Below are 11602 nucleotides of genomic sequence, written 5' to 3'. Positions count from 1 at the left end.
CTTGCTTTATATAGTATGTTGGGGGGAAGTGGTTGTGCAGGTTAACTATTTGCGTAATGCCTTTTAATAAGCATAAGCATCAAAATTCAAATTTTGCCAACGCCATTGGTAATAGTACAGATCCAAAATTACAAGATAACTTTAGCACTTCCATCTGGTCTGAACTGTTAACCTGAGATTCCCCCATCCACTGATCACCCAAACGCACTCCCCTCCCCAAATTTCTTAACACTTCAGAGAATGTAGTGGTAACAATAACTTGCATTTGAATAGCACCCTTAACATAGCCAAAAGTTGCACTTTTACCTGAGTTCCAGTGTCAGCAATTTTTGGGTTTGCTTTTTTTAATGGCTTGTCGGTGCTAATTAACATCCCCATTTCTAAAACCAAGAACAGTACAGCACAGGAACAGGCCCTTCAGCCCTCCAAGCCTGTGCTGACACATTTTGCCCTTTCATACAAAAACGGTCCTCACTTACAGGGTCCGTATCCCTCTATTCCCTTCCTGTTCATGTATTCATCCAGGTGTTTCTTGAACGCTACTATTGTGTCTGCTTCCAACACCTCCTCTGGCAGCATGTTCCAGGCACTCACCACCCTTTGTGTGAAAAACCTGCCTCGCGCATCTCTTTTAAAGCTACCCCCACCATTGTGGGAGGAAGGGTTTCGGTGGGACCAATGCAGTGGGAGTTAATGCTGATATATAATCCGTGACTTGGGGAATATTTAACTTGGAGGATGCTTTACCCTGTGTCTAATCTGCGCTACACCAGATGTGAGCTACCAAATGGATCAGAGTAGAGGGAGCTTAGATACACTCACTTTGAAAAGCCTAGCCTACCAGTACAGAAGCAGCTTCCCTGTGGGACTAACCTTACCTGGCAGTGAGTCAAGGAACTGATTCACTGGAAGGGTAGTCCAACCTATTGCTAACTTGGGAAGTCGCCAAACTGAAACAACTGGGACCACTTTGAACACAATACTAATATCAACCTCATAAAAGTCATTAAAAGCACAATCCAGTCTCAAGTAGCTGCCCTGCGAAGTTTGTGATATTTCCAGACAGCTGTTAGGGATTTGCTTTTTGGGTGAAAGGTGATTTCCCCAGGGCCCGAAAGGGGAGATTTAGCTGAATGAGTAAATCCAGAGATTGTCCGTCGGCCTCCTGAAGTCTCTGTGTCTAACGATTAACCTGGGCTGAAAGGCGCAGGCGAGCTGGTTAGAGTATGAGCTGTGTGATCCTTCACATAGCACTTTACAAAGGTCCCAATCTGCCAGCAACTGTGAGAATGGATATCAGATGCGGGAGGTATCATCCCGTTGACCTTAACCTTCCTTCGGTCATTGAAAGAGTCGGATTCAAGCAACAAGCTCTTGTTTAGAACTGGTGAGATGTGTGGCCTTTTCAAAACCGCAGCAACAAAGCAACGCTTGGCTTCCCTAGTTCCTTCAACGCTCTCCCTCTTTCAAACCTACTGGAGGATTATGTTGTGAGAAGCCCACGAAGGGAAATCTCCCTTTGAGAGTGAAGCGAGTTTCATCAAGATGGGCTTACGGGGCATCAGAAAGTTTGGAGAAGCTGGGCCAGTTTTCCAAGAGAATGAGATCCAATCGAGGTCTTGACACTCACAAAAGGCTCTGGATGAGGAGGTAGCGAGACAGTGTCCTCATGGGGGGAGAACTAGAGGATGCAGACTTAAAGTGTTTGGTTAGAAGAACCAAAGAGCAACACGAGGGGATACCTCTGAATGCGGCGTGTGGTTAGGATCTGGAATTCACTGCTGGATAGTGTGGCAGAGGCTGGGGATTTTGAAAGGCCATTGGTTAGATTTACAGCTGAGGGGAAGAAATCGCTAAGGTTTTGGTGTAAGGTTTTGGAAGAAATCTGCCAGAGCTGCAGGAGTTGGTGAGTTGCCCAACTTGCTTTCTCAGAGGGCTAGTACCGACTTGAAGGACCGAATGACCTCGTTCAATGCGCCAACCGTTCTATTGCTAAGGTCCGGTCCACTTCCCAGGCTCAGGCCTGCCCGATATGGAGGAAAGCAGCGAGTGTACCATCAGACACCGTGTTCCCAGGGGACACACGGCACTGAGGGGTCTCGGGACTGAAGTTCAAAGCAACTAATGCACTCTCTGTCCCACTCTGCGCCAACAATGCTGACTCCCACCGGGTGCGGGCCCAGGCTGCTACCCACTTCCCCAAGACCTTGCCACATTCCACCTGAGCCCTCGTGGTGTCAACCAGCTGTTCGCCTGTGGCAGGCCTTGTAGTGATGTCTTCCCCTTCCTCACCTGACATCTATGTATACCCCCTCTTCCCAGAATGAATGACTAGACGTGTTCAGGATTGGGAGCCCCCACCATGGTCCTATCCTCAGCCAAAGGCGACGAGGGTGGGGGGGCAATTGTACGCACTCGAAGGCCACTATTAACAATTTGAGCTGAGCCATCGTAGACTGGTGGCCCAGTGAAGTCTCAAGGATGTGACAGGACTAGCAACTTTGAAGCTAGTGCCCTCCATCTCTTCCCTTATGTCATCGGCTTCATGTGTTGAAGGTGGAGATGTTTCTTCCCCTGCAATAGAGAAACCAAGCAGCTCAACAATTGGCTATTGTGTGTGCTGGAGAAACAAGTTACATGCTGCAATCCTCTTTTCTGCTCTTGTAAAATTAACGTTAAACAGCTTAGACAGATCTGGTGGGGGGGGGATGTCGTTTTTTTATGACCTCCAAGGGTCCACAGTGATAAAGGATAAATAACTCTTGAGTCTTAACAAGAGGCACTTGTTTTAACCACAAGGTGTAGTTTATTGCGTGATAGCCTAGGTACAAGGTACATAGTCCAAGTAATTATTTGTAACTAGCGAATCAGGGATGACATGCCTGACCTCACAGGATCTTGTGCTCGATTCCACATTCTCCTGATTGGAAGATTGGTTGGTTTTTGACTTCACTCTGATTGTGACCTTGATGGAACCCATAAATGATTGTTACATTGGATGGTCTTTCCTTTCTGTGTGTTCTTTGTGGTAGTCCGTATATCTGCAGAACCCTTACTCTCCTGAGTTCCCTTTGCAAAGGACCTTCTCCTTGCTGTTCTGTCACATTGGAAAGCCATGGGTTTTATCTGCTCAATCTCAGTTTAAGAGGTGAAGTGCTAGGTTTTGAACTGCACAACAGGAGGATGAAATAAAGGAAGATGAGAACAGTTTGATGTGTGGATTAAGGGATCTTTATGTAGATTATAAAAAAATACAGAACCAGCTCTTCCAGACAGGCCTGAATCACCTCCTGGCCTCCATCATCTTAACCAAGCAACATATCCTGCCTGGCCATCTATCATGTGATTCTCCGTGCTCCTTCCTGAACACATTGATGTTCCTCACCCTGACAATCTCTTTGGCTACATGATCCTTGTTCTACATTCTGAAGTTCCTCTGCAATTTCTTGTTGTTTTTCGTCTGATGTTTATAACCCCCCCATTCCTCCTTAAGTGGAAATATTGTCGCCATGGTGACCGTATCAATGCCTCCATCAAATGACCAGGAGACTTCACGGTTTCTGAAGGAACAACAGCTTGCTCAGTCTTTCCCACTATGTATCACTTCACGCGTTAAACTTAGGGAACCTCAGTGCACTTTCTCCACAATGCTCCCATGTTGCTGGTTTATTTAGAATTGTGTACGGTCCTCTCAAGCATCGACTGCTATTGCACCTGTACAGCCTGGTTCAGCAAGATCCACGATCTCAGGTGGGTTATGGTGACCCTGGTTATACTGCGGGGATTCCCGTTGGAAATGTGTGCGTGTGTATGCATGCACGGAAATTGTCAAGACACAAGATTTGATGAGATTTGGCTTGTACTGTTGAATCGTGACACTTGTCCGGGGGTCCTGAGGTCCACGGGCGGTCTGTCCAAGAGAACAGCCGAGCGAAGTAGACTGGTAAAGGGAGGGAAACATGAATGAATCACATTCCTGGAATCATAGAATCCCTGCAGCGTGGGAAGAGGTCATTCAGCCCATTGAGTCTGCAGCGACCCTCTGAAGGGTCATTCATTCCTTCTGTCCACATGACCAACCTGTGATCAGCATTGCGCAGTCTCTTTGGGGATCAGAGTACAAACATCAGCCAGGATCAGATAATTATATAACAGTCCGAAGGCTGTCTGGGGAAAAGGTGGCCGTCGTGGTCTTAGCTCGAGAAGGACCGAGTGTTGTAACGTGAGTAGGAGCTTTATGTTAAACAGCGTATATTGCTGGATATAGTGAGCAGCTGCGTAAAGGTCATATTACAAACTGTCTGTAGCTCTATCCTGTTCTGTTTATACAATCTTAATAAAGGAATCAAACCCTTTCTACTATCCTGGCTCACGTTTTTAGTAGTTCTGAGATGAACAGGCATAAATTGGATGGGCCTGTCAGAATCCAGCTTCTGTAATCTTTGTATCTAATACGTTTACCCAGGACCATGCCATGACTGTTAGCTGCTGTTACATTCTTAATCACATTTATGAACATCAAAACAGACCCGTTAGAAGCAGGCCGTTCAGCACCCCCTCGAGCATGCTCCATCATTGAGTAAGATCATTTTTTTTCTGTTTGTGCTTCAAATTCCACATTGCAATCTTTCCCCCCCCACTTCTTGACATATTTTGGCTTCTATAACTTCACAGCTGGGAATGTTTTCCATTGGCCATCGTGAGATTGTCAGAAATCCTGGCATATTTCCGGCAGGGAATCAGGAGAACAGGAGACTTAGGAGCAGGAGTAGGCCCTGCCCCAGCATTCAATAACATCATGGCTAGTATACTCAACCCCACCTTCCCACACTATCTCTGTATCCCTTAATCATTGAGTCCATACAGCATGAATGCAAGCCATTCGGCCCATCAAGTTTACACAGACCCTCTGAAGAGCATCCCACCCAGACCCACTCCAGTAACCCTGCATTTCCCATGGCTAACCCACCTAGCCTGCACATCTATGGGCAACTTACCACAGCCTAACCTGCACATGTTTGGACTGTGGGAGGAAACCAAAACACCCAGAGCAAACTCATGGAGAGAACGTGCAAACTCCACACAGACAGTTGCCTGAGGGTGGAATCGAACCCGGGTCCCTGATGCTGTGAGGCAGCAGTGCTAACAGTTGTGCCAAAATGTCACGCTAATGTCCAAGGATCATTTCTTTCTTCAACACAGGAACAGTGGCATTGAGTTAACAAAAATATGAAGCTAAGGTCAACAGACAAGGGGGGTCAGAGGATGCAGGCCGAAGACAGGAAAATGGTGATGAGATCCCAATGAGATCAGCCATGACCTTACCAAGTGAGGGAGCAGCCTCAAAGGGGCTGAACAGCCTCCTCCTGTTCCTAATTCAGACATGTTTGTACATTCATATGGATGCTGAACAGCTGAGGACCCTGACTTCTCAAGATCTCCCTTGTTTATTCTTACATGGGATGTGAGTGGCAGAATTTATTGGCCATCCCTAATTGCCCTTCGATTGATTGACTGTCTAGGCCATTTTGGAGGGTAGTTCAGAGTCAATTGGTCAAGGTCTGGCAGGGGAATTGAGTTTAAGAGCCGCGGGGTTATGCTGCAGTGCTATAAAACTCTGGTTAGACCACACTTGGAATATTGTGTTCAGTTCTGGTCACCTCATTATAGGAAAGATGTGGAAGCTTTAGAGACAGTGCAGAGGAGATTTACCAGGATGCTACCTGGACTGGAGGGCAGGTCTTATGAGGAAAGGTTAAGAGAGCTAGGACTTTTCTCATTGGAGCGAAGGAGGATGAGAGGTGACTTGATAGAGGTTTACAAGATGATGAGAGGCATAGATAGAATGGATAGCCAGAGACTTTTTCCCAGTGTGGAAATCATTATTACGAAGGGGCATAATTTTAAGGTGATTTGAGGAAGGTATCGGGGAGATGTCAGAGGTAGGTTCTTTACACAGAAAGTGGTGGGTATGTGGAATGCGCTGCCAGCAGAGGTAGTAGAGTCAGATACATTAGGGACATTTAAGCAACTCTTGGATAGGCACATGGATGATAGTAAAATGTAGGGTATGCAGGGTAGATTGATCTTAGAGTAGGATAGTAGGTTGGCACAACGTCATGGGACGAAAGGCCTGTACTGTTCTATGTTTGGCGTCAAGTATGTACAAAACTGGGTAAGGACAGTAGATTTCCTTCCTTGAAGGACATTAATGAATCAGTTTTTTTGTGACAGTCGATAATGATTGTCATTGTTGAATAAGATTTTAACTTCAGATTATTACTGAATTCATGTTTCACCATCTGCTATGATGACATTCAAACCTTGTCTCCAGAACATCAACCCGGGTTCTGGATTACCAGTTCGCAGTGACATTACCACTACACCTCGCCAAGTAATCTGAGAGTCAAACAAACATTCAGCTCACCCCTGAGAGTGTTGTGGGCTCTCCAGTCGGGTTAACAATCACACAGTATCCTCTGCCTCAGAATTTCACACCTGTTGATGTGATCAACATTTACCCTACCCTCAGAAACGAGGGATTCATTGCACTCAATCCATTCTCAGTGGGTGATCTGACCCTGCCAGGAATTCCTGGTTTTATAGATGATTGTGACTTTCCCTGATGCCTCCCCTAGGGGTGGCCTTGATGCCTATGCTTTTAGTAACACACCCAGGACAAAGTAAAGAACAAATGGCTTCGGCTGCAAATGATTCCAAGCCACGATGGTCCACTCATCACAACAGATTGTGTCTGCGTACCGAGCCTCTCTGTGTGCACTGGTCTCTCCAGGCTGACCTATGGTGGATCAACGGTTAGCGCTGCTGCCTCACAGCGCCAGGGACCCGGGTTCGATTCCACCCTTGGGCGACTGTCTCTGTGGAGTTTGCACATTCTCCCCGTGTCTGCATAGGCTTCCTCTGAGTGTTTCAGTTTCCTCCCACAATCCAAAGATGCACAAGTTAGGACAGATTGAACGTGCTAAATTGCCCATTGTGCACTGGGATGTGCAGGCTGGGTGGTTTAGCCATGGGAACTGCAGGGTTATGGGGATAAGGAAGAGGGTTTGGGTCTAAGTGGGATACTCTTTGGAGGGTTGGTGTGGACTCAAGGGCCTGTTTCTGCTCTGTAAGGATTCTATGAAATACAAGTATATAAATAAAGGAGCCACTCAGCCCCTCTGATCTGCTCCTCCGTTTGTCAAATAACTTTACCAAATGTCTCTGGAAATTGATATAAGTAATAACCACAGGGGTAATCACAGGATTCCTCTATCTCTCCACCTACCCGATTCCTTTAATGTGTTTTTAATTTCCATTAAATCCTGCTTTGCCCTTACAAAATCTGATAAGCACAACTATTTACTTAATTTCTCATAGTAACCATTACTATAATATAATAAAGTATAATTTTTGTTAATATATGCTATACACTTTTCAAAGACCATTGTGGTTCTGAAAGTTTGGTTCCCAGGGTCACCGTAGATACAGCAGGACAGGAATGCCTTGTATTTTAATCCTAGGAACACCAAAACTAGAATTTCATTAGCCTTTTATATCTGTTTATAACATTTCAATGATCTTTGTACAATGTTATAAAGACAACTTATAGTGAAAGTGGCTTGGGGGACTTAAGTTTAAATGATTTGTGGATAATGGATTTATTCCAAATTTTGTGGAAATACTTGCAGTCATTTCTTTAAAAGAGGTCATTGAAAGTTCACTGTGGATATTGGAGTTTTTTTAAACCTGAAAGTCACTTGACTGGTGATAACTACTTGCTTTGCTACAAACCCCTGCTGGGCTTTCTTGAATGGTGGCAGGCTCAGAGACATTTTGTTTTATTTGGGAAGCCAGTTAAGAACAAGCAGAGATGGAGGAAAGCCTGCTAAGAACAAACTGCCAGCTGATTCCTGGATAGAAAACCTCTTGTTGAGTTCAGTGTGAAACGTATTTGTTCTTTTCAAGGAATGGCAGAAAAAAAAATCTCAAGATTGTGTTTCCTGAACAAGCTCTGTCTGTAAAAATTCAGGAGCAATCACATGTGCCAGAACATCAGAGTCTGGAACATCTCATGATTTATCCTTTTTCTTGAAGAGTAATACATTGGCTGATGTGTTCTATATCAGCAATCAAAATCTGCAAAGAAATCTGCTTTTTTTTCCTTCTTTACACGAGGAGAACTTGTGTGTGTTTTGGGATGTTTAGAAAGTTAAGCATTTATGCTATTATATTACTGACAATGGATGTTAGCCAATTTTGTGACTCTGATGGGTGTGATATTGTAAAATTAAGTCCCACTGCTCCACAAGTTGTACCCAAAGAGTAAATGTCATATTCAATCACCAAAATTGTCAATTTGTTTCATTTTATTACTGATCCACAGAACAAAATAGACTTTTACCAGGGTTTTCAACAACATTCAAAATTAAAGCTGTCAAATAAACTTAATCTCAAACTTGCACACACACACACACACACGACAAAGACATGCATGACTGCAGTGTGATTAGGGGTGTGAAAAAAGTGAAAAAGGAATAAAAGCAAAAACTCTGTGGATAGGATCCAATTGCAGACAGTTGCAGATTAATTGCAGTTGCAGAACATATTCAGATGAGATTTCAAATTCATTTGAGATACAGTCAGGTGTCCTGATATTTGAATTTTCACTGAGAGATATAGAGAGTTCTACTTTCAACTCCAAACACTGACTTTTATTGACACGGAGAGAAAAAAATCAGTCCTGATGCACTTGCAAACTTCTCCACACTTTTAACTGTGAGGTACTAAAATACAACCAGTACCTCAGTCAGAGGCTGTTGCTAGGCCATGGCAACATTGATCCATTCAGGTTTTCCAATTCTGTTTCTTCAACAATTAAAGCAACAAAACTCTACCTTTATCTCTCCCCACAAAATTTGCTGGACACTGCTTTCCAAAGTTTCTTTTCTTTTGTAAACAGCAAATAGACCATAGTCTCATTTAACCTTTTGAATTTCCCTTTCCAAACAACCACATGATAAACCCTTTGCAATCCAGTCACATGCCAATGTGTCCATATTCCGATTCTCCTAATCCATATTCATTCCCAACATAATTATTGCATCTTCAGTGAATAAGTTTTGTTTTGATAATGAGACCATACTCATGTTTTGTTTTAAGAAACCTGGTTGATAGATCTTTTGTTTGAAACCTGATATAGAAAAGGTGTTTAATTGGCTGTCTTAGTAAATGGAAAAAGTATTTGTACTTGACACTGTGACTTCAGTTGCTGGGACTAGAGTGACAGAGCACTCATCAGCTTTGATTGTAACAAGCTTCCATGAGTTTCTCTGCATCTTCACCATTTCCAGTCTTTCATTATTTAAAAATTACCCTGATCTTTCCATTTAAAGGTTGAAAGTAAATCATGTCAGACTTGCCTACATTTTCCATGGTTATGCCCATTCACTTAGTTCATTCACATATTTTGGAAATGTAATGCTTTGCTTACAAAATTGCTGATTTTTATGTCATTGATAAACATAGTCTTGTATCACTGAGGCCATCATAACTCACAAATGAAACTGAAAATGCTGGGAATACTCAGCATCCCTGGCAGCATCTGTACAGAAAGCAACGGTGTTAGTGCTGCAGACTGTATATCACTTTTATGTTTCTCTCTCCACAGGGAGCTGTCGGCCATTTCCAACATTTTGGTGTTTATCTCAGATTTCCAGCATCCATGTGGCTTTGTTCTTCTTGCTACTCACAGACCATTGTTACTCACACCCTCTTTGCCCACTCCATTGTTGCTCACGTCCTCATTGCCCACTCCATTGTTACTCATGCCCTCTTCAGCAACTCCATTGTTACTCATGCCCTCTTTGCCCACTCCATTGTTACTCACATCTTCTTCAGCTACTCCATTGTTACTCAATGCCCTCTTTGCCCACTCCATTGTTACTCACACCTTCTTCACCCACTCCATGATACTCATGCTTCATCCACTCCATTGTTACTCACATCCTGGTTCATCAACAATCATTTTCCAGACTATCAGTATTCACAATTACTTCACACAAAACATTGCTACACTCACACACCCAGGCCATCAGTACTCAGAACGACAACACCCAGGGCATTATTACCGATGCTCACATCACCTTGTTCATTGTTCAGTTGAATCAGGGTTTCAGCATCCAGAACATTATTACTCACACTCTCATCACTCGGCTCATTGTTACTCACACCCTCATCAGCCAGAGCATTGTTGCTCACCCTCACGACACCTAAATCATCATTATTCACACCATCATCACTGAGACCATTGTTACTCAGATAGTCATCATACACAGCATTGTTACTAACACTTATACAATCAAAATCATTGTTACTACGCCAACCTCAATCCAGCATTATAAACCTTTATCATACTCATTACACTCCAATCCTCACCATTACTACTTACACCCACAAACTCCAGACCATTGTTACTCACACCCTTATTAGCCATGGTATCATTACTCACGCTCTCATCATTCAGGCCAACGTTACTTTGACCTTCATAACTACTGACATTTCTCAGGCCCACATCTGAATGAGCTTCTCTTTCAGAATCAATAAGAAAAGAAAGACAGTGTTGATTTGAATATAATTTATTGTTAAGGCTGGAACAGCCTGGGCCCGAGTAACACATGAGAGAGACAAACAAAACTCACTGCTGAACTGAAGCAGCAGCCTGCTGGGTGAAAATCATCAAATTCCTGGTCACTGAAGCAACTCCCAAAAACAGTTTGAAATGGAGAAGTTATAGAGTTATAGAGTCATACAGCACAGAAACAGACACTTCAGTCCAACCAATCCATGCTGACTATAATCCCAAACTAAACTAGTCCCACCTGCCTGCTCCTGGCCCATATCCATCTACACCTTCCCTATTCAGGTACTTATCCAGCTGTCTTTTAAACATCTTAACTGTACCCACAGTATCGCTTCCTCTGGAAGCTCATTCCACACATGAACCACACTCATGTCCTTTTTAAATGGAGAGGTGATGGTCTAGTGTTATTATCACTGAACTGTTACTCCAAAGATCCAGATAATGGTTTGGGGACGTCGGTTCAAATCCCACCACAGCAGATGCTGGAATTTGAATTCAATTAAACAATAAATATCTGGAATTAAGAGTCTAATGATGGCCATGAATCTATTGTCCATTGTCAGAAAAATCCATCTGGTTCACTAATGTCCTTTAGGGAAGGAAACCACCATCCTCACCTGGTCTGGCCTACATTCCAGACCCACGGCAATGTGGTTGACTCTTAACTGCCCTCTGGGCAATTAGCGTTGGGCAATAAATGCTGCCTAGCCAGCGAAGCCCTCAACCCACTAATGAATAAAGAAAAAAATAAATCTTTCTGCTCTCACCTTAAAAATATGTCCCCTAGCATTAAACTCCCACACCCCAGGGAAAAGACATTTACTATTCACTCTGCCTATAGCCCTCATGATTTGATGAACCCTCAACCTCCTACGCTCCAGTATAAAATAAAGTCCCAGCCTATCCAGCCTCTTCTTATAACTCAAACCCTCCATTCCCAGCAACATCCCAGTAGATCTG

Source organism: Rhincodon typus, chromosome 13 (genome assembly GCF_021869965.1).
Source record: "Rhincodon typus isolate 14 chromosome 13, sRhiTyp1.1, whole genome shotgun sequence".
In the NCBI taxonomy this organism is placed as follows: domain Eukaryota; kingdom Metazoa; phylum Chordata; class Chondrichthyes; order Orectolobiformes; family Rhincodontidae; genus Rhincodon; species Rhincodon typus.
The sequence above is the reverse complement of the archived record's forward strand: the minus strand, read 5'-3'. Positions refer to the sequence as shown.